General features: G+C 34.5%; 1 pseudogene; it reads right to left on the bottom strand.

The window, feature by feature from the left end:
* Positions 1–20,722: 20,722 nt before the first annotated feature.
* LOC149250636 (uncharacterized) lies at positions 20,723–23,395 on the bottom strand (annotated as a pseudogene).
* Between the last annotated feature and the right edge of the window lie 504 nt (positions 23,396–23,899).

Raw genomic sequence — 23,899 nt, 5'->3', positions numbered from 1 at the left:
AACCCTTGCGTAACTAATTATCTCGCTCTATCAAAATCAAATAGAAAATGTATGGATTTTAGAAAGGTTCATATTCCATTTACTAATACCCAAAACCTGAACATGTTTTCAACGATAGCGTAGAGAATTTACGCATAAGATGAGACAAAGCTATTAGAGAATTAACTATGTAAGGTCTAGAGTTTATGAATCTAATAACAAGATATATGTGGCTACAACAGGGAGAATTCTAAGGATGGAAATTTATTTTAAAGTATAGATACCTTGGAGAAACTTACTAGTCCTTAATACAAAAAATATAAAATATTTGATGGTATCCTTGTAAAATTTTTCAAAATTTTAGTGATTTTATATAAAGTCTTTATAAAATTTTGGCAATATTTGAGGTAAAATAATTTTATATTATAAAATTTGGGCAAATATGTTTTTAGGAAAAATGGAAATTTGCAAATATTTTTGGGGAATATCCAAAGAAAAATAGCCCCCTTGCCAATATTAGCCCCTAAAATAGGACAATAATCCTTCCATCTTTGCAATTTTCCAAAATTTTGCTTGTGATTTGATTCTTGGAGTCTCACAAAGAGTTGGAGGATGGAAAATCATTAGCGTAATGCAAGACATTGTTCGTTGGTAAGTATGGTAGTAGAAAACACAACTGCAAGGGTCTGCGTTGAAGATGATTAGTCAAGGTAACGTGATCAATTTCATTATTCTAGTGCACAAAAAGGTATCACCATCATGCTAATATTATTAATATGATTTATTGCACATAAAGTGTAAGTTCTTTTGAAAATATCCTTGGAAATTCTTGCAAAGTTCTTGTGCATTAAAAATATTGCATGCATATATGTGTATATCTTGCTAAGTTCTTGAAAATGTTTTCTTAGTTTGTGAAAAATATAAGACAAGTTAGGCATGTTATTATTCTTGGAAAGAAAACACACGTGAAACATGGACATAAAAAGATTAAAGAAATCATGATATTTTTCATGCAAAGAATGTATGTAAACGTTTCTCATGAAAAGAGAAAGAACATAAATTATTTCATTAAAAAAAAAGATAGCCAACAAATTATGAAATAAAATAAAATAAATTATTTCCTTGGAGACATTAGCATGATTCCTACACACTCATAATAGGAATATTCACACAATAATAATATCTATTATATTGGAATTCTTGAAAAGGAAATATTAATTGCATGCATAATTGTATTAGATTTCAAAGTGAAATGTCTTTGCATACATTATCGTATTAGATTCTTTGAAAAGAGAAAATATTTTGCATGCATTATTGTATTAAATTCTTGGAAAAGAGAAATGTGTGGGTATGCATGAAAGAATGGTGCTATGCATTAGAACTTTTAAAAAGAAGAATTATTTAGTGAATGTAAAAATAAAAACCAATGAGTTATAGAAATATATATCTTCCTGCAGGGAAAATATTAATTGTGTGTTAGAATTGATGAAATTGAAACATGTGTTTAATGGTTATTATGTTTAAACTCTCCATTTGAGAACATGGAAGTGTATTTTGATGCACAAAAAATGAACTAGTTAGTTTGATGTTTCTTGAGAGGAAATAAGTTCCTTGGATGCACCAAAATATAACTTCTATGCTTGATATTTATTGAGAGGAAATAAGCTATTTGCATGCATGATATAGAAATATTATGTCTTATGTTTCTAGAAAGGAAATGTATTATTTTCTTGCAAAAAAATAGAAATATTGTGTTTGTTATCTTGAAAGGAGATACGATCTTTGCATCCATGAAAGTACATCTATGATGCTAGATTATTTGAAAATAATTATGCACAAAAATTATATAATTATTGTGTTAGCCCTTTTGAAGAGAAAAAATAATTTGCGTGTAGAAAAGAATAATCATGATGTTAGACTTTGGAAGAGAAATAATTAATCGCATGCAATAAGCACATTATCTTTCCTTTGGAAAAATACATATATCAACATGCAATAAATAATAAATAACATGGTACTTTTCTTTTACAACAGAGCATGCATTTGCGTGTACAATAGACTTTGTAAATAGCTCTATCTTAGGAAAGATGCTTTCAAAAAAGGTATTTTCATTTGCATGCATGATAATAATATATATTAAGTTAGATTTCCCTTAGGAGACATGCATTTTCATGTATAATAGTAATAATAATAACATCTATTGTTTTGGAAAGATTACTTAGTTACACATACAAAGAAGAAGCTCATGGGCTAACTTTCTTTGAATAAATTTTTATCTAATTACATGCATGGAAAACAAAGCTAACTTGCTAGTATCCTTTAAATGAAAAAGGATGGTTACATTGGTTTACCATTGGAAAAGAATGAATTCTTTTGCGAGAAGGATCATAGTAATGTGGTATTTATTTTGACATGCTTTTAATTATAATTAATGCATGAGAGTTGTTGTCAGAAGAAGCATATTGTGATATTTTATTTATAACATGAATAAATGTTGAAGAATGATTATTAAAGATTGATTATTGGTTGATAAACACCTTATGTAATCATGATATCAACGTTTGTTGACGACAACAATTGTAGAAAATGATGCTGACTTGTGCAAAGGATATATTATGTTTAACATTGTGGTAGGTAAATAACTAATGGTCCATGCAGATGAGTGTGAGCTATAGGATGGTCCATTGATTGAACAACAAGCCACAAATATGCAAAGATTGAAGATATGTGGGTGAATGATATCATGATGATTGTAGTGTATTTTAGTGAGATATTTCGTATTTAAATGATATTTCCTTGTACTATTTTTTATAATGGTTAAGGGATGGAATCGCTTATAAGCCATTGAGTGAGGGGTGAACACCCTCATGAGTGGTTAATAATAAAATTAAATGGTCATTGGTTTTCACCCTATGAGGTTTCGAGGGTATATTAGTGTATAATTATGTGGTTTCCTATTATGTCATTTTTATGATGTTGATTCATTGCATGATGTGACGATTATATTATCAAGAATATGATTAACTAACTGAGTTAAAAGAATCATGGAATTGATGCAAGATTATATTATAAATTTTATGTTAATATGCTACAAGAGTGGTTATTAATGATTATGTAATTTACTATTCCTTTCATAAATTACTGTATGTAATGATGAGAATTCTATCTAATGGTTAATGAAAAATATAGAATCTTAATTTGGATAGTTACTTATGGGTAAATTGTATAAAAAATGTCTGACTCCACACATTTTCATGCAAGGTTACTCGGGGATGTTACAAGTGGTATTAGAGCTAAAGGTTTCAACAATGGCGCCTTTTCAGAATTATTAAGCGAAAAAGAAGTGAAGGTATGATACTACTGAGAAACGACTTATGTATGATTCCAACAAACTACAGATCAGTATATGCAGTAGAGTATTTTTGTCATGAGATTCATGATGCATGTTTATAACCGCATTGAAGATTAGTAAGTAATAAATTCTACTACAAATTTTTTGTCATGAAATTTGAATCCTAATGAGGATAAATATAGTAAAACCTCTCTTACACCTATGAAAAATCCTGAGCACTCACTAGGGAAAATGAGATTTGAACACTAGCCTTTGTGTATATGACAATATTACTAATACATTTAATGAACATGACTAAAGTTAGAATGCACTACTTATAAAGAATGAATGCATGAATGTAAAATATAGGGAGAGTGTTTTAAAATGACATTGAAAGAATCCCTTTTGAAGTTACAAATAAACAATGGGTTGAGTAGTGAGACTTGACTACAATAGCTAGTTGCTGATTAAGCCTTGTCATGGTTGCATTAAGATAATTGGTAGCATTGGTTAGTTGGTGTTGCATGACCAACTATTAAAAATTATATGCATGAATTGATTTTAATTTAAGCTTATTTCAATTTGTGAACAAGTGATTATGGTAATTACTTCATGTGTCAGTCTGTTGGTACCAATGCATTATGGGAATTAGAAATATTTGGATTTTTACCCTAATCGTTATTGACATATACACATTAATGAATATTTGTATATAATTTTATTCATGGAAACATTATATGCATGAAACTAAAATGATTGTGAAAGTGAATACTTATTTAAACAATGCATATTTAGGACTAACGTTGCTGATGGGATTAAGCATGGGTAGTTTAATGGCAACAAGAAAACCTGTGAAAGCAAAAAATTTCAATGTGAATTGCAACCATAAATCGAAAAATATAATGTTATGATATGCATGATTATTTTATTTGGAAAATCAGAATGTATACCATCTATATGTTAACTATGTTTCCTATCAATATAGATATTGTGGACCGACGTTGTAGGAATGTATGATGTACATTAATGTTTATTTTGCTTTAATGATAATGCACATATGGTTTATTATGTAAATTACTGTGGGAAAGAGTGCTAAATGATAATTTCAGATTCCAAATAGTTGTGGAAAGTTGTGAAAGGCTAGGAGGAATTGAGTTGATGGAGGTTACTTGCCCAAACGGGTTGATGGCGCTTGCCTTCCCAGATTTCCTCTCCTAATAGAAAGATGATCTCAGTAAGGGAAAAGAGTTGGCTGAGATGGTGAGAGAGGAAAACGCCTGAGGTAACTCTGTTGATTTTGGATCTTGTTGGAGAAAGCCTAACATTCTTGATAGACGGGACGTTTCCAAAGGAATAGGTAGGATGCTTCTAAGAGGAATATTTTATTGGACCCTATTTGATCGTTGAAATTATTGAGCAGGTTGGCTAGTGGAATTCCAAAATGGAACTGGTATGGTATCTATCAGAGAACTATCTGGATGTGAAAATGACTCGGTCTAGTTGTGGAAACTATTTCTCATTAGTTGGGAGGAGCAGTATTTAGCCTATTGTGGTTCTCATAGCACAACAAATTAACTAATAAGTTATGTGTTATGCTAAAAATGAATTTTATATATAATTGTGTAAATATTTTATGTACACCTTGATAGGAAAGGAGACCAGTGCTGAGAAAGGAATTACTGGAAGTGTAAGTTCCTTTATTGTATTACTAATCATTTGAATGTCTTATCAGGGGCTAGGACAATATGTACTTGGTGCATTTATTGATCATTTTGATGATTAGAGATCCAGGTGCCACCTAAGTACTTTTAGTAGTATTGTGTGGATGTCTTTAACAGGAACTAAGACAATGTGCACGTGGTGTAGTGGTTTACCATTTTGATGATTAGAGGGTTGGTGTTCTTTGAGAACTTGTGGAAGTACTGTGATTAAAATATCGCTCGACATTGCATGAATGTTTGATAGTTAAATTTATTTCATTTGATTGAAAATGTTGTGACTGATGTGATTATGTTGGATTTTCTAATCATAGATTACAGGGTGCTTGCTTTTGGATTTTTAAACCATTGGAGGGATTTCGTAAAAGTGACCATGATTTCCAAGAGTAATTGGTAAGTAACAGTAAGTTGGTATAGAGATTATTCTTTGTTTCTATGAATTTGAATAATGGCTAATGATGGAAGTGAACTTGCATATTTTTGCAGCTATAAATTATTGTGACTATTGATAAAAACATTATTGTTTCATTTACTGGTATTTTTGGAAATGAATGTCCTTTATTTTAAAGGGGAATAATTCTCTTTTGGATGGTTTAGATTATTATATCATGAGAAAAAGTTAAAGTCCCAGTGAGAGATGAACATCAATGACAATGTTATTAATTTTATTAATGGTTGTAATAATGTTATTAATTATTATTATGGTGCTAACTCATTGAACAAATAAGAATCATTGTGTAACTAACTATTTCGATCTATGGAAATCAAATAGAAAAGGAAGGGATTTTCTGTTAGGCCCCTATACTACTAGTGTAACATTTTATTGTTATTAGTACAACTCCCTTATTATATTGTTGTACCCATGTAGTCCCCATATTGTTATTATTGTGCCCCATAGAAGCCCACTATTTTTATTATTGTGCCCTTACATTATTATTGTTATGTAAACTCTTATTATATTATGACCCCTTAGACTCCTATATATAGAAAGCAGGTCTTGTCATTTGTATCATCTAAGAATTTTTCATTTATGTAATGTAAAGGAGGTTGCCCCCTCAAAGAGGCTTATTTCTAAGGCATTGATCTATCTTTTCTATCTTTTTGTGAGCTGGTTTCATAACATTTGGTATCAAAGCTTTGGATTCTAGGGTTTCGCTGCTCCAAACAAGTCATCCTGCCGTTTTTGCTATAAAAAAATTTCTACAACGTTTCAGAAGCTAAAAGAAAAACCCATTTGAGACGAAATCGTGCTAAACCTTGGATCTAAATTTCAGATCTTGTCTCACTATATTTTCGTATATATGATTTGAGGAAGTTAGAGACTTTGCAGACTCCCGAATTACATTCCAAACAAGTGACCAAGGGAATATCGTCATACCTTTGTTCTGAGCATCAGATTGAAATTTCATAAGAAGTTTCAGAAAAAGAAATTCCTGTAGTTTTTTGTATATTAGTTTCAGGTACTAAGATTGAAACAGTGAGACATGGAACGTCGTACAAGTTTGCTCTACTAAACTAGTATATAATCAGGTCACCGTGGGAGATTTAGCATAACTCTTTCTTGGATAATCAAATTCGAATCAAACTTGCAGGGTTAGAAAGATACCTTAGAGAGCTACCGCAGGAAGAAATTTCAAAACTTGGAGAGTTGAAATTACAAATTTATAGCCGTTTCAAGATCGAGCTCCTAAAATCAAGAAAAATCAAGATGAAAAAGTTTGATGGCAAGGATCTGGTAAATTGGATACTACAGATGGAGAAATATTTTGATCTACATGGTGTATCACTATTACAAAAGGTATGTATTGCATCTTCATATTTAGAACAAGATCAATTTTTATGGTATAAAGGGTTTTGTTCTCTTAAACCACTTGTTACATGGTCAATTTTCACAGAAGAAATTATAGCACATTATGAGGATACAAAGACCAACACCTTCTTTGAAGCAACACCACAACATTGGAAGAAGAAAGAGCAAAAGGGCTTTCTTACAAAGTGGAAAGCAAAATTATGACAATAAGGAAGTCTACCCCTCACAACTATAAAGATGGAAGTGTTGTTTCTCCTAGCCTTCCACAACCTACAAGGGTTACACCACAACAATTGGAAGAAAAAAGAGAAAAAGGGCTTTGTTACAATTGTGATAATAAATACATTAAAGGTCATAAGTGTGTTGAGAAGAAATTATTTTACACTGATTGTGGAGAGGAGGAAGTAAAGGATCAAGAAACATCAAAATAAGAGTATATACACTAGGAACCAAGCCCATCGAAAGAAGAAATGAATCCGACCATATGTTGTAAAGCATTAGAAAGAATTACTACTCCTCAAACTCTTAAGATAGAAGGACATATCAAGAAGAAAAAGGTTCAAGAAGTGAAAGACCACATCAAGAAAGAAGAAATTAGTTCGACCATATCTTGTAATGCAATGGCCAGAATTACCACTCCTTAAACTATCAAGAAAGAAGGACATATCAAGAAGATAAATGTTCAACAAGTGAAAGATCAGATAGAACATCAAGAAATGAATCCGACCATATCTTGTAATGCACTGGAAGAAATTACCACTCCTAAAATTCTCAAGATAGAAGGACATATCAAGAAGAAAAATATTCAAGCAGTGAAATATCACATCGAGCATCAACAACAAGTTCTCCAACTTTTAAAGGATAATGCCACTTTGGCGTGGAATAAAATGAAACAACAAGCAGATCAACATCGCAATGAATGAATTTTTGATGTAATCGATTGGGTATTTTTATGGTTACATACATACAAACAAATGTCCCTCAAGAAAGCTATTTATGAGAAGGAAATGTTGGAAATACTACACGCACTTGACAAATGGCGACCTTACCTAATGGTAAGACACTTCAAGGTAAAAACGGATCATGATAGTATTAAATACTTTTTAGAACAAATATTATCCTCTTAAGAGCAATAAAAATGGGTCACAAAGATGTTGGGTTATGACTTTGAAATCATCTACAAAAAAGGGAAGTAAAATGTTATGGAAGATGGACTCTCAAGAAAGGATGAGAATATGGAAGCATTGTTGTGTGCCATTTCTCTTATCCAACTAGATTGGATAAATGAAACAAGGTATGAATGGAAGAAGGATGAAGAAGTGTGGCCATTCATTCAAAAGTTGTAGAAGATCCCAGTTCAAACAATATTTCCAAAACTTGACGAGGAAGGAAAAATCATATTGGAGGTTGGAGCAGTCATAGAAACAAGAACCTGGCAACTACAAAATCAATGAATTTCAGAGTATCTCATCAAGTGGAAGAACTTACCTGCTGAATATTCCACATGGGAGGACAAGAATTTTATACAGGAGCATCAAGAACTACTCAAGCATTGAGGACAACACTTTTTGAAGGAGAGGGGCATGTTAGGCCCCTATACTACTAGTGTAACCCCTTATTGTTATTAGTACAACCCCCTTATTATATTTTTGTACCTATGTAGTCCCAAAATTGTTATTATTGTGTCCCATAGAAGCCCACTATTGTTATTATTGTGCCCTTACATTATTATTGTTATGTTGGCTCTAATTATATTATGACCCCTTAGACTCCTATATATAGAAAGGAGGTCTTGTCATTTGTATCATCTAAGAATTATTCATTTGTGTAATGTAAAGGAGGTTGCCCCCTCGAAGAGGTTTTGGGTATTAGTAAAGGAGGTTGATCTATCTTTTCTATTTTTTTGTGAGCTGGTTTCATAACATTTTCAAATGGTTCATATTCCATTTACTAATACCCAAAACCTAAACATGTTTTCAATGATAGCATGGAGAATTTATGCACCAGATGAGAAAAACTATTAGAGAATTAATTGTGTAGGTTTTAGTTTTTATGAATCTAATAGCAAGTTATATGTGGCTACAGAGGACAATTTTCCTTCTATCTTTGCATTGATCCAAAATTTAGTTGGTGATTTTATTCTTCGAGTCCCAGATAGAGTTGGAGCATGGTAGGTCATTAGCGTAATGCAAGACGATGTTGGTTGAAAAATATGGTAGTAGAAAACAAGCCTACAAGGCTCAACAATTAAGATGATTAATCAAGGTAATGTGATTAATTTCATTATTATAGTGCACAAAAAGGTATGCCCATCATGCTAATGTTCTTAAAATGATTTCTTGCACCAAAATTGTAAATGATTTTATTACTCAGAAATTCTTGTAAACTTCTTTTGCATTAAAAAGATTGTATGCATATATGTGTATATCTTGCTAAGTTCTTGAAAATGTTTGCTTAGTTTATGAACAGTAAAAGATAAATTAGGGATGTTATTTTTCTTGGAAAGAAAACATAAGTGAAACCTACACACAAAAAGATTAAAGAAATATGATTTTTTTCATGAAAAGTATGTATGTAAACTTTTATTTTGAAAAGAGAAAGAAAATAAATTATTTCATTAAAAAAAGATTACGAAGAAATTATGAGAGGAAGTTATATTATTAATTTCCTTGGAGATATTAGCATGATTCCTACAGACTCATAATAGGAGTATTTGAACGATAATAATATCCATTATATTGGAATTATTGAAAAGGAAATATTAATTGCATGCATCATTGTATTAGATTTCAAAGTGAAATGTATTTGCATACATTATTGTATTAGTTTCATGGAAAAGAGAAAGGATTTTACATGCATTATTGTATTAACTTCTTGGAAAAGATAAATGTGTGGGTGTTCACGAAAGAATGTTGTTATGCGTTAGGCCTATGAAAAAAAGAATTATTTAGTGTATGGATAAATAACAACCAATGTGTTATAGAAATATATATATATATATATATATATATATATATATATATATATATATATATATATATATATATATATATATAGACATGCAGGGAAAAGATTAATTGTGTGTTAGAATTCATGAAACTGAAACACGTGTTTAGTGGCTATTATGTTTAAACTCTCCATTTGAGAACACAGATGTGTATTTGAATGCATGAAAATTGAACTAGTTAGTTTGATGTTTCTTGAGAGGAAATAAGTTCCTTGCATGAATCAAAATATAACTTCTATGTTTGATATTTCTTGAGAGGAAATAAGTTATATGCATGCATGATATAAAAATATTATGTTTGATATTTCTAGAAAGGAAATGTGTTATTTTCTTGCACAAAAATAAAAATGTTGTGTTTGATCTCTTGAAAGGAGATATTATCTTTGCATCCATGAAAGTACACCTATGATGCTAGATTATTTGAAGATAATTATGCATGGAAAGTATATAATTATAGTGTTAGGCCTTTTTAAGAGAAATAAGAATTTGTGAGTAGAAAAGAATAATCATTATGTTAGACCTTGGAAGAGAAATAAGTAATCACATGCAATAAGTGCATTAGCTTTCCTTTGGAAAAATACATATATCAACACGCAAGAAATAATAACTAACACATTACTTTTCTTTTAGAACAGAGCATGTATTTGCATTACAATAGACTTTGTAAATAACTCTATCTTGGGAAATATGATTTTGGACTTGCATTTTCATGCATGATAATAATATCTATTTAGTTAGCTTTCCCTTAGGAGACATGCATTTGTATGCATAATAGTAATAATTATAATATCTATTGTTTTGGAAAGATTACTTAGTTAAATACACAAAGTAGAAGCTAAGGGGCTAGCTTCCTTTGAATAATTTTTTATCTAATTATGTGCATGGAAAACAAAGCTACGTTGGTAGTATCCTTTAAATAAAAATGGATGGTTACATTAGTTTTCCTTTGGAAAAGAATGTGTTCTTATGCGATAAGGATCATAGTAACATGGTATTAATTTTGACATGTCTTTGATTATAGTTAATGCATGAGCACTATTGTTAGAATAAGCATGTTGTGATATTTTATTTACATTTCATGTATGCACATGATTAAATGTTGAAGAATGATCATTAAAGATTGATTATTGGTTGATAAATGCTTTATGTAGTCACGATACCAAAGTTTTCTAAGGACAACAATGGTAGGAAAGGATGGTACTTGTGAAAATGATATATTATCTTTAAAATTGTGGTAGGTAAAGAACTAATGGTCCATGAAGATGAGTGTGAGCTGTAGGATGGTCCACTGATGGAACAACAAGCCACAAAGATGTAAATATTAAAGATATGTGGGTAAATGATATCATGATGATGGTAATAGATTTTAGCGAGATATTTTGTATTTAAATGAAATTTCCTTGTAATATTTTATGATAATGGTTATAATGGTTAAGGGTTGGACTCCATTATAAGCTATTGAGTGAGGGGTGAACACCCTCATGAGCGCTTAATAATAAAATATAGCATTTGTTGTTTTTCACCCTATGAGGTTTCTAGGGTATACTAGTGTCTAATGATATGATTTCTTGTTGTGCCATTTTTATGATGTTGATTCATTGCATGATGTGACGTTTATATTATCAAGAATATGATTAACTAACCAAGTTAAAAGAATCATGGAATTGATGCAATATTACATTAGAAATTTTATGTTAATATGCTACAATAATGGTTATTAATGATTATGTAATTTCCTATTCCTTTGCTAAAGTTACTCTATGTAATGATGAATATTCTATCTAATGGTTAATGAGGAATCTGGAATAGTAATTTGGATAGTTACCTATGGGTATATTGTGTAAACAAATTCTAACTCCATACATTTTCATGTGAGGTTGTCGGGGGATGTTACAAGTGGTATCAGAGCTAAAGGTTGCACACTTGAGCCTTTTGCGAATTATTAAGAAGAAAAGAAGTCAAGATATGATACTACTGAGAATTGGCTAAGGTATGATTCTAACTGTAACAACCCTGGTTAAAAAAATATATGTAAATATAAAGTATAAGACTACGGCAATGGGACACAAATTCCAGGTTGAATGGTTGGAAAACATCCTAGTGGGTGTTCATTTGGTTTATTATGACTAAGGAAATTGGAAAAGGCAATGGAAAAGGCTTTAGAAAGGAACGAGGCATTTATTGGCATTTTATTTATGAAAATAATGGAAATTAGGAGAAAATGAAGGTGAAAGGTCAAAACTTGCATGTGAGGAGAAAAATGAAGGAAAATAAATGGAATTGAAGAAAATAGAGGCCTCATTGATAAAAAGGCTTCTGATGACTAGTTGAAAATATTTTGCTAAGTTTTTTCTCATACCTTTTGTGAGTTTATATTTGGAGCTCTCATTCTATTCTCACTCTCTCATACTCTGGCACTTAGAGTTTTCTTGGAGCACTCTTGGAGAGTGTGGCAAACTTGGATTTTTGGGGAAATAAGACAAAGGAAGAGTAGGCAAGTGCAAGAATACCTCAGGATCAACAACTACAACATGTTTTTCTTGAAGTTACCGAGTTGCATGTATTTTTTCCTCACAAGTTTTGGCATGCATGGCATATACATGTGGTTTATTGGTCATTTTTTGTCATTGCATGGAGTGCCTTGATTGACAGTGGATTTTCATATTTTTTCCATTTCCTAGATAACCATGGTGTTGGGGTTCATTTCCTTTTGTTTTTTGGTTGGTTCTCATGTTGCTTTAGTTGTGTGTTGAGTTACAAGTTCCTAAAACCTTGGTTGGACAAATGCTCTTGAGCCCTGCAATATCTTGGGTTGAGTTACTAGTCTCGGAGCCTTGGTTCGACAAACACTCTGGATCCCTTGGTGGGTTGAGTTACTAGTCCTGGAGCCTTGGGTGGACAAATGCTATGGGTTGAGTTACTAGTGGTGGATGCCTTTGTTGGAACAAATGCTATGGAGCCCCAGAAGGATTGGGTAGAGACCAATCTAGTGATGGTTTGCGATGTCCGACCGTGAGGTGGAATCACTGTTTGATGGGTTGAGGTGGTTTGGTCTCTAGAAGCCCTGGTTTGGTTTTGATGGATTGTTCCATGAGATCCCATATTCGTGCTTAGAATATGGCACGAGGGTGACTGGCTGAAGAGAGGTTTGGGTCAACCATGTCTATGGTCGGGTGGTTTGTGGAAGTCTCAAACTTGGTTGGTCATTGCATCATTAATATGAGGTTATCTACCGTTATTTCATGAGTATTATAGTGGTTCATATGTGGATTATATGGTTGTTGTTTCCTTCGTATTTATCTTTTTATTATGTTGGTTATGAATATGTATGGTGATGTATGGCTCCCATCATGTTTTTACTTGTAAATGAATGAATAATGTATATATGGCCTAATAGATGATAATACAACTAACATGATAAGGAAACAATGCCTCATAGTGAATCTTAGATAAGTATGAGACCCCTATGATTAGTTTTGCTGTCAAGACTTGTATATTTCATATTTGTAATATGTTTGATGAAATGGATGTCATGATTAGTAGGGGTCCAATGTAGCCCTTGTTGGTTCTTTTGCAAATGTATCTTTATTTGGACATAGAATTTCATTTCTTAAGGTGTCATTGAGTTCTAGGCAGTTTCATGGGCTCTAGACCTAAAAAAGTGGAACAAATCATGGAGTCCTACGCACAACAATGGGGAAAAAATTCTCCAGAAGTTCCCTTGCCCTTGTTGTGGGAGCTTCTAGAACCTCCTAGACACACCTCGGTCCATATCAAGGGAGCATCCAAGGGTTTGATGCAATAAAACTTCATTTGGTCTCAGGGGAAGGTTACTTGAGTGGTTGGGATGGCTCTTGGAGTTTTGTTGCTGATGTGGAAGGTTTGTGTGATGTGTATTGCCAGTTCCACTTCATTAACTGACATACAAGTCAAATCATATCATAGTAACTTCTCATCACATGTTTACCTCGGTTGGTTGGCTACTTCAGTAGATGTGGGAGGAGGGTGTTACATAGTGGTATAAGAGAATGTTCCATTTTCTTTGGGGAATGTATGGTTTCCATTCTTTTTGGGTGATATATGATACCACAGAGTGGTATCAGATCATGGTTCACCCCTCGAACAAGATGGTGTTGGTCATGCATTCATGTCGGTTGCATATGTGTTTCTTATGTTGTAATATCACGTGCTTGTTCCATTTTCATGGTGTTGATCAACGTTGTAGTGATTTCGCCATGTGAAGCTTGATGGTGTTTTTGTGGGATGTGTTGTCATGAGCGTATGGTTGTATATGCATTTGTTATGCATGTCAGTGTATATATGTTATTATGCATGAATTTTCATGGTGAAGGTTTTTGTGCATAAGGTCATTGTATCCAATTAGGTCATCATGATGATATTGGTATGTTATGATGCTAATATGTTGGTTGAGATAGAGCAGAAGATGCAGATCATTATAGTGAAGTTACAACAATGGACTTCGAGGTAAGAGCCGATCATCATACATATTTGTATGCTGGGCATGTAGGTATGTTGGTTAATGTTTGTTATAAGCATTAGGGTTACTAATATGCTTGCCATTATATTATTATTATGGTTACATGTATGATAAAGGCTAGTTGATTAGTGTAGTCATATGCATGTGTTAGATAAGCATGAATGATAGTAGCCTGTGGTTGTATGCATTGTTATTTTTGTTTTATGATAGTTAACTTGTTTATTATATTATATGTTGTTGAGAAACATGTTATATGTTAAATTGTTGTTATATGTTAGTTAATGATTAGGGTTATTTAATTAATATCTTGTTGTTATATGTATCATGCTAAATGGGATTGGCCTATGCAGATGATTAGGGTTATGACATTAAGGTATGATTTTGAATATTTCATTTATTTGATGTTCTAGCGTTCAATTATGTTATCTAGTTCATTTATTTAACATGGTATGTTTGCAAGTTGGTTGAATGTTTGATGAATTTCATAATATGAATATGTGTATGTAAGATTGCTCTAAGGAACTATCTTGTTTTAAGATGGTTTTACTCACACATATGTGTTGAGATAACTAATATGTACTTGAGTGTAAGTAGGTGACAATTGTAGAAGTATGTCTAATGACTACGAGTTGACTATGGATTATGACATAATTGTTATTCTTGGTAAAGGTTGATTTCAAATTAGTAGATATGTTGTCTTGATCTTTGGAACATGTGGCTGACATGTTTTTTCATTTACAAGGTAGCATGATTGGTAGAACAAGGTAAGATAATTGGTATATTGTCACATTTATTTATGCATTGATAATTATGTGTTATGGCAATAAGATACAGAGAATTGCATGGCAAAGAAATTTCCATGGAATCTTGAAGAAGGCTCAGATTGCGATTTCCCTTGGAAGCAGTGGGAACCCATGGGGATTGAGTCATGGTTTCTATTGAGAGTCTTTTTATTTCTGTACCTTTTCATTTTATTGTGCTTGATTTACAGCTTTGTTATGTCTAGTGTATAATCATGCCACATTTTTTGCAGTGTCATATTTTTATTGGTTCTCGTGATTTTCTTCTTGTTTGTTTCTTGTTCTTGCCTATTAAGTTTAGAGGGCCTTGGGAATTGGTTGGGAAAGAATAAAGTTGATGGAAATCTGGGAGAGTTGTGTGGAACGCAATAGGCAATGAAAGACTCTAATGAAGCTGATGCATGCGTAAGTGCACCTAAAGGTAAGAGTATGACAATTGACTAAGTTGGTTAGGTCCATTAGTGTAAATGGACCATGGCAGTACAATCATGAGAAAGATAACAAGAAAGATAAAGTGAATGGATGTGAGGCATCCAATTCCTTGGGTATGTTGGGAATGGTTGTTCTCAATGTTGTGCATGTTGTACATGGATAAAGGGAGTTCTCTTAACATTGACCTTATGATATTTGGTAATTATGTTGTGATCATGTTTATGCTAATGTTTATATATATATATATATATATATATATATATATATATATATATATATATATATATAGATAGATATATATATGTTGTTGTCTGATAGGATCATGATTTTTTTATGTTGATGTTTATATGTATATATATAATATGTAAGCATATTGTTGTCTAACAAGGTCATCAAGAATTTTTCTTATGGAGGAATGGCTGCCTATGCAGGTGAATGGCACGAAGAGATTCCTGGTTCATGAGGAATCAAGTTGGAAGAGTAGCGTGATAGCTCTCTAAGGTCAATATCACATGGATATGAACTGATATTATGTGATTATACTATGTTTATGTTTATGTTATGGACAGGCTAATGATGAGAGATACATCAGCGGAATGAAAACATCGTAATCCATGACATGATATGATAAGCATGGGTGGTAGTGAGACACTAGAAGCAAGGTTGCTTGGTAGAGGCAGTGTATATGTTGTGCATATTTTGATATTCAGTGATTGTACCTATGGTGTTGTGTGCATATTGGATGTGTAGTACTGGGTATAGATTGTGCTATTTACATGTTGGATATGCGGTGATTTGTACATATCGTAATGTGCGCATGATGGATATGTGACATTGTGTGCATATGGTGTTGTGCGCATGTTGGTTATGCAGTGGTATGTACATGTTGTATATGCAGTGTTAGGTACATATGGTGTCGTGTGTGTGTGTTGTAAATATGGTGCTATGTACATATGATGTTGTGTGCATGATTGTACATGTGGTGTTGTGTATGTTAGTGCTTGGATCTGCCTCAAGCTGAATGAAGGCAAGGTTCAAGGCAACATCAAATCAAACTCAGCCTCGTAGCTAGCCCTACAAGGGCAAGAGAGGGCTCTCTCCAGTCAATCTCGATAAAATGAGCAATCGGGTGCGAGATGACTAAAATTGGGAACTGATTTTAGGCTAGTAAATGGATAGGAAAGGGATAATTTGATAAATGACTGGGTTTTCTGGGTAGCGTGGGATCGAGAATAGCATGAGCAGGGAAATTAAATCCAAGACACAGATTATCTCAGGAGGCAAGACAGGCAATAAATTTAGCATTCAATTTTGACATTATATGCAATGAAAAGAACGTTGAGAGGTTGACAAGGGCAATAGATGAATCCTTATCAAACAGAAGAAAACACAAAACATGAATACCTTCCCAAGGCAGAGCAGCAAACTAGATTCTGCCTTATTCACTTAAAAGTATTCATTTAGAAATGATTATGAAATGAAATGGAAACATAACAAGCTACATATGAAACAAAGGAAAAAACAAATGTTGAATTCACACCACAAGAATCTCAGGAGTCAGAGCTGTATCTTTTCATTAAATCCCTGTCAAAAAAATGTACAGTGAAGTTTTCCTTCACAGCTCTCCCACTGTTTGCCAGAACTCAGAACCATTTACACATAATTTTCATACAATAAATAGACTTCAATATGGGAAAGTCAATTGACCCAAAGTGGGACAGAAGGTGAAAGGCCAACCGCTTGTAAAGGAGCAGCATTACATTTTTACTCGGATCTGAAAAAGTGACATCTGTAGGTGTGAATCCTTTGAAATTGTAACTGAAGACAAAAATATGCCCCGTGTCTTACTTCTCTGCTACGGTTGAAGGTCATACGTTTTACATTTGGGCGTTAAATCTGTGACTGTTCGCTTTAATTTGGCTTTACGGTTTCTGACTTTTTGCCTTCCCTTGCGTATGCTCCTTTTTCTCTTCTTTTTATAACTCCTTTCTCCAGATGGTTTCTTCATGAAATTCACGTGAACCACCTTCTTTGACTGCTAGTTATATATTGGATACATCCTTTAACCTGATTATGTACAACATCATGTTGGCCTTTTCTTGAAACCTTTAGACCTGTCAAATTTATTTCATGGTCTTTAACAACATCTTTAAAACCTTCAGTTTGAACATCATCATCTGTACTAGTGCCATTTGTGTTCTCCATAACTTTAAACTTGTACATTTTCCCAGCTCTTCTCTCAGACGCTGAGTAACTCTCTTTAACTAAATCTTGTTGTATATCTTTCTTGTTATGAATCCTACTGCTTCTGCGAACTTGCTCTTTTCTATGTTGACCATTCTCAACCTCATCTCGGTCCTCCAAACCTTCTAATTCGGTGATGTTATGCCCTGAAGTTTGATCGTGAGCACCAACAACTTTAGCTGGGGATTTGACAGCTGTTGTAGTAGCCACATAATCCTGTTGCAGTTCAGCTTGATGCTTTCGACTTTTTCACCTTTTGTGTCATTCAAAGCCTCCTCCTTTATGCACTTGAAATTAGACCTACTGATTCCTGGTTATCATGACATCAGTGACTTTTTGTGCATTTATGACACAAAAACCTAGTACAATAAATGTTATACTGTAAAGATGAATTCGCTAACAAGTCTTTTATATCGACACTGCCATTCCATCTGGATTCTGGATTTACATGCTGTGTGACCTTCACCTCACTGCTTTTTACCTGGTTTCCATGGCTTTTACTTGGGAATATGAAACTTTGTCCGTTGGAAGTAAAATCCAACACCCACTAACCAATCGCTTCAGCTGATGTAGACTCTCCCTATTTTAATTATTATGATCTCCATTAAAGCTTCTTACTGATCTCTTCATTTACATGTTCATAATATGACATTTTCTGAACAGATGATATTGCAGAGGAAAAATCATGTCTTTCGTATGCAGTTGAGAAAGATGTCCGACATTCTTCAAGTTTCGCTTGTGTTTTACTCTGAAGAATTTTGAGAGCATCATCATTGTTAGCATCTTCTACAGATTGTCGAACCTCCATGATCTCCATGAGAAATTCTGGATCAGGCACAGTTGCTTCCTCATCAACATGGATGCCTTGCAGGTGCAACTACATATAAAGAGCCATCAAGGGCTGCGCAGAACCGTACAAGTCCATGTGAAGTGAATAATTAAGTGAATCCATGAGATTTTTTTTTTTTTATTGGCACCATGAAATGAGTGTGTTGCTGGATTAGAGAGTTGTCTGAGTAGTAGATATCATGCTCTGGATAGAGGCTTGAGAAGCACATTATAAGCCTTGATCACCTGAGCAGACTGTTGAGCCGAATACTCCTTCTCTTCCTCAGAGTTGCACTGAAATAAATCAGGATGCAATTTCTTCTGCCAATCTTTGTACTTTCTCTCTAGATCATTTATATGCACATCATATCCTGGCTGCCTGTATTGAAGACTTGTGTCATGCTATCCTGATATAAGTGGGAATTTATTCTGCCATTTTGCTGCTGAATGTCCTTTCGCCCTTGGTAACCATAGTACTCATCAATAGGGACACCAGACTGGAACTGATGGTGTGAAGAACTACCATAGCTATGACGATGATTCTGATTGTCATTATATCTTTCACCATAACTATTGAAAGCAGATACAGCATAACCCTACTCATTACTCTGACTGCCATTGTATGTTCCACCATAAGAATCACAAGCAGAGGCTGGATAACCCTGACTACGATTCTGACTGCCATTATACATTCTACTGTTATATTTTTGAGAGCTATCTGAAGGATATCCATTTTCATATCCAAGATTATCATCTCGTTTTGGATATGAATTAGGACTATAAATCATGTTGGTACCTCCCCCAGTACGAGCTTCATGCTGCACACTAAGTGTTACCTCCTGTGAGCTGTTGTTCCTTAATTGTAGACTGTTGGCAATAAGACGATGAGCAGATTTTCCTAGATGAGGAGTTGAGGCAGGTCCCGTATGGTGTGGCCTTTCTTGATCATATGCCTTCCTCCCATTATCTTCATGCCATAGAGTTGGTGTATTTACATCATTCTCGCATACAAACTTCTTTGGCTTTATTACTCCATTAGGAAGCCTTGTAATGTGTTTGTGTGTTGGTGGGAACTTGTAAATAACAGAGAGCACTTGATTGTTTGTGATATTTTCCATCCCCTTGATAGGCGAAGTGAAGATAGGGGGGCATACTTCTCCATCACAAAGGCAAAAGAAACCATTCATCCCCCCACTAACTCTAGGATCCATTTCTTCATTTACTCCAAGTCTTTTCTGCCCTGAAAGATGGCTACCTTGATCAAAAATTGAAAAAACCTATGGTGACAATGGATGGCTTGCGGTCACAAATAACAAGTCATACATCACAGTATTTCTGCGCATTTCCTCTGCCGTCAAGGTGCACTCAACCTTGTTAACCTCCGTGAGTAGGCGAGCTTCATCAATAAAAGGCAATTTTGCAACACCCTGCCAAGCGAAGCGTTTACCATTCATGTCTATCTCAAAATCAGTAGGATAAAAATCAATAATAGGTGAGTTTGGATCAGTCATCAAGGGTCTATAATGTTTCAGGAAGAGCATTTGCACTTGCAGCTGGAAGAGTTCCCATGAGCTGAGTGAATGGTTTGAATGGCTTCCCTAGTTTCAAAGCTTATCTCCAACCGATCCATATCCCAGAACCAGCGAACATGCAAATAAACTTTGCCACGTTTCCACCTATCAACTCTTTGTTGGACTGTAGATATGCTTCCATATCACCTTTAGAATAATTCCCCTCTGTACTGAGTTGTCGTTTCATATCTTCTCGTAATTGTAGTAGCGCAAAAGCACCTGTTGCTGCGGTGACCTGAGATTTTATAAAATGCCCTTTGTTTCAGAACCATTCAGCTATAAATGGTGCACCCTAATCTATGGCTTTCTTTCCAAGTTCCTTTGCCGCTTGTCTTGCTTATATGTAACCAATTGTCTGTAGCATATCGCCTCCATAAGCTGCATTGTTGAGCTGTTGAATAAAAACCAATTCTTAATAAAAATGGTTTAAATTGAGATAATCGACACATATTCCAAGTAATCGCATATTATGGCCCTTCCTAACTCTGCAACTTTAATTCCACTTCATATTGCTGATATCGGTGGAAGTTCAACAATCCTTTCAACAATAAACATATCTTGTGGAATAACTGAAGCAAAAACTGTATATTTTCTATCCCATTCATCATGATTTGCAAGACTGATGAAGAAAACCGGCCCACCATCAATCCAAGCTACCGAACCTCTCTTGATACTTGGACAAGCTTCTTTAGGAACCCCTACAAAATCTGCACCTCGAGTTTCAAGTGTGCCTTGCAACAAGGCATACGGTAGGCCAGGTGGACACTGAAAAAGGCGATCTCCAATTATATCCCAGCTCTTTCCTTGTCTCTGCACGATAAAATCGGCAACCCGCACAATGGTGTAATTTTAGTAGATCAAGTATATATGCTACAGAGCGTGGGGGGCAATCAGGAACCAACTTTATATGAATTGCTCCATATTCAGTGTCCAATGTGCCACAATTCCCACACCCTTCCCATAGATGAGCCCAGATGTCCATTCAACAATACTAGACGACGTATGTACATCAGGAGACAGTGGATCATCTTGCTCCTTCAATCAACACTGTAAAAAGGCTCAGAAAATTTTGATCGACCAATCCTACTTATTGAGATGCGCAACTGTTTGAAGCCGGAGCAGGTTCGGAAGATACAGTCCTTGTCATTCCATGATACTGCTGGTGCTGTAACTATGTTTGCGCAACAGATGATTGAAAAGGCCGAAATCGCTGCTGTCCATAGTGGATTTTGAAACTGAGTTGACGTTTTTGACATTATCAATCCTCCTATTCTTTCCAAACGAAACCAACAAGCAATTTAAAGATTCACATCGAAACATAGGAGGCGAAATTTTGAGTGAGAAGTGGTAAAAAAATTTGTTTCAGGCCTGTGCGCCGTGCACCAGCCCAACGCGCCGCGCCTGGTGAGTGCGCCACGCCAGTGTAAAAAATGCACTGTGGAGGAGCGCCCAATGCGCCGCACGCTCTTTGTATGCGCCGCGCGTTGACTGTCAGCACAATTCCAGTCTCAAAACAAAAGATTCATCCTTTAACCCTTCAATTAGATCTTTTTGGATGCAAATGGCCCTTCGATCAATGAAAATATCTTGATGACTTTGATTTTGGAAAATTCATTTTGTAAAGTTGTAGAGTCTTGGCATTTTGACAACTTGGACACAAACTCTGATTTCTCGTTTTCCTCTGACTTTTGGTTTTGAAATGATGACTTTTTCTTGATTCTTTGCAGGGATAGGAGCTGCTGAACCTAGCAAGATGGGCAGGGCTGCCTGAAGAACTGTAAAATCTTATCAATCATGTATTAAACGAACTTAATAATTTCTTCTTCAAAACAGAGTTTTGAAGAAGAAATGTCCTTCAGCATTATTAATAATGTGGATCTTGAAGTGAAACTTAATGAACCTCCATCTGGCCTGCAAGCGTTATTTCACACTTCTGGAGACAAAACCCTGAACTCAAGAATCAAAATGACTCTTTTTGACCAATATGGCATTTGATGACTGCAAATGACGAGAAATGAACCTTGGTGAATTTGACTCTGACAGAGGATGAACAAGACTGAGTCTAACATTGTACATGTTGTACATGTGGTGTTGTGTGTAGGGGGTGTTGTGTACATGTCATGCATGTGATGTTGTGTACATGTGGTGTCGTACACATGTCATGCATGTCGTACTGTGTACATGTGGTATTGTGTACACATTGTACAAGTGGTGCAATGTACACTTTGTGTAGGTGGTGTTGTGTACATGTGATGTTGTGCACATGTTGTGCAGGTGGTGCTATGTATAAGTGGTACTGTGTACATGTTGTACATATAGTATTGGTGTACATGTGGTATTGTGCACATGTCATACATGTTGTGTTGAGGGTTTATAATATTATGTATGTGCATTTGTAGTCATGGTATCGCGACACATGTATTCATTGTGTTGTACTTTGTGTACGTATTTTTGTTGTGTTGTACACTGGTTGTAGGTGTACGTATTGTGTTGTGTTGTACACTAGATGTAGGAGTATGTAATTTTTTGTGTTCTACACTAGGTGTAGGTGTATGTGTGGTATGTCAAGTTTAGGTGCATGTATTGCATGGTGTTATATGTCGTGCGTGGTTGTATGCGTGTTATGCAAATTATGTGTATGTACACATGGTTGAGGAGAAGGAACTGGGTGCTTGTTTGGGGTGGCAACTGATCTGGTGTGTGTAGAAATAATGACAAAGGTAGAAGCGAAGGATTGATTAAAGGATCAATATCAGTATTTTATTTTAGTTTTATTATGCATGTGATTTACGATTCTGGTATATGATAATTACATGTGATCTATGTTTTGGTTAATGATGGGTACATGTGATTTATGATTTTGATCTATGATGGTTGTGTTTTGAGCTAACCTTATGTGATATGCTTATACATGATGATCTAGTCAAAGATGCTAGTTTGACTTGTGACTGGAAGTGAACATAATTGCAAGTGTACCTTGTTGACACGCCACCAATGAGGTATGATTTGAAGTTATTTCAATTTATTTTGAATCTAATGTAGATTATGTGCTTGGTACAGGAAAGCATGAAATTCATGATTGTGTGGTCAAAACTAACAGAAAGAATTAACAACAACATCAAAAGGAATTGGAACATGCAACAATATGTTGGTGAAGCACTTGAAGAGCAGGGCCATTGTGGGACACTGGTACCCAATAATGTTCATTGATTTCCATGAGAATGCTATGACCGGTATGATGGTTTTAAGGTAGCATATGCCTTGGTTTTTGGACCTTCCGGTGTGAGGAAACCTTGCTAAGGGATGGATTACCTAGGATGGGGGTGCCAACAGAACTTGAAAGGTGTGTGACTGCATGGAAGGGGGTGACCAGATTTCCTGAGAGACTGTGTAGCAGAGAAGGGAAGTTTGAGGATATATATGTTCTGGTCATTATAATTACCATATGGAATCAAATGCACATTAGAGTGTGCCCTAGAACAATGAATTGGTAATTGTTCACTGAGATGATAAGTGGTGCAGGATTATAGCACTGGACATTAGATGTATATTTGATCTTGCAGTGGATTCTGGACTTCCTGGGAAGGAGAATGATGAGCACTAATATTGCAGAAAGAATGTTGCAACTCCTAGGGCTACCAACATTACTTAATCAGCCCGAGGTTCATACAAACTTGGAGG

The sequence above is a fragment of the Pinus tabuliformis genome, chromosome 7 (genome assembly GCF_031772625.1).
Source record: "Pinus tabuliformis cultivar Carrire ecotype Pingquan chromosome 7, CPIR1, whole genome shotgun sequence".
Lineage (NCBI taxonomy): Eukaryota > Viridiplantae > Streptophyta > Pinopsida > Pinales > Pinaceae > Pinus > Pinus tabuliformis.
The sequence above is the reverse complement of the archived record's forward strand: the minus strand, read 5'-3'. Positions and strand labels throughout refer to the sequence as shown.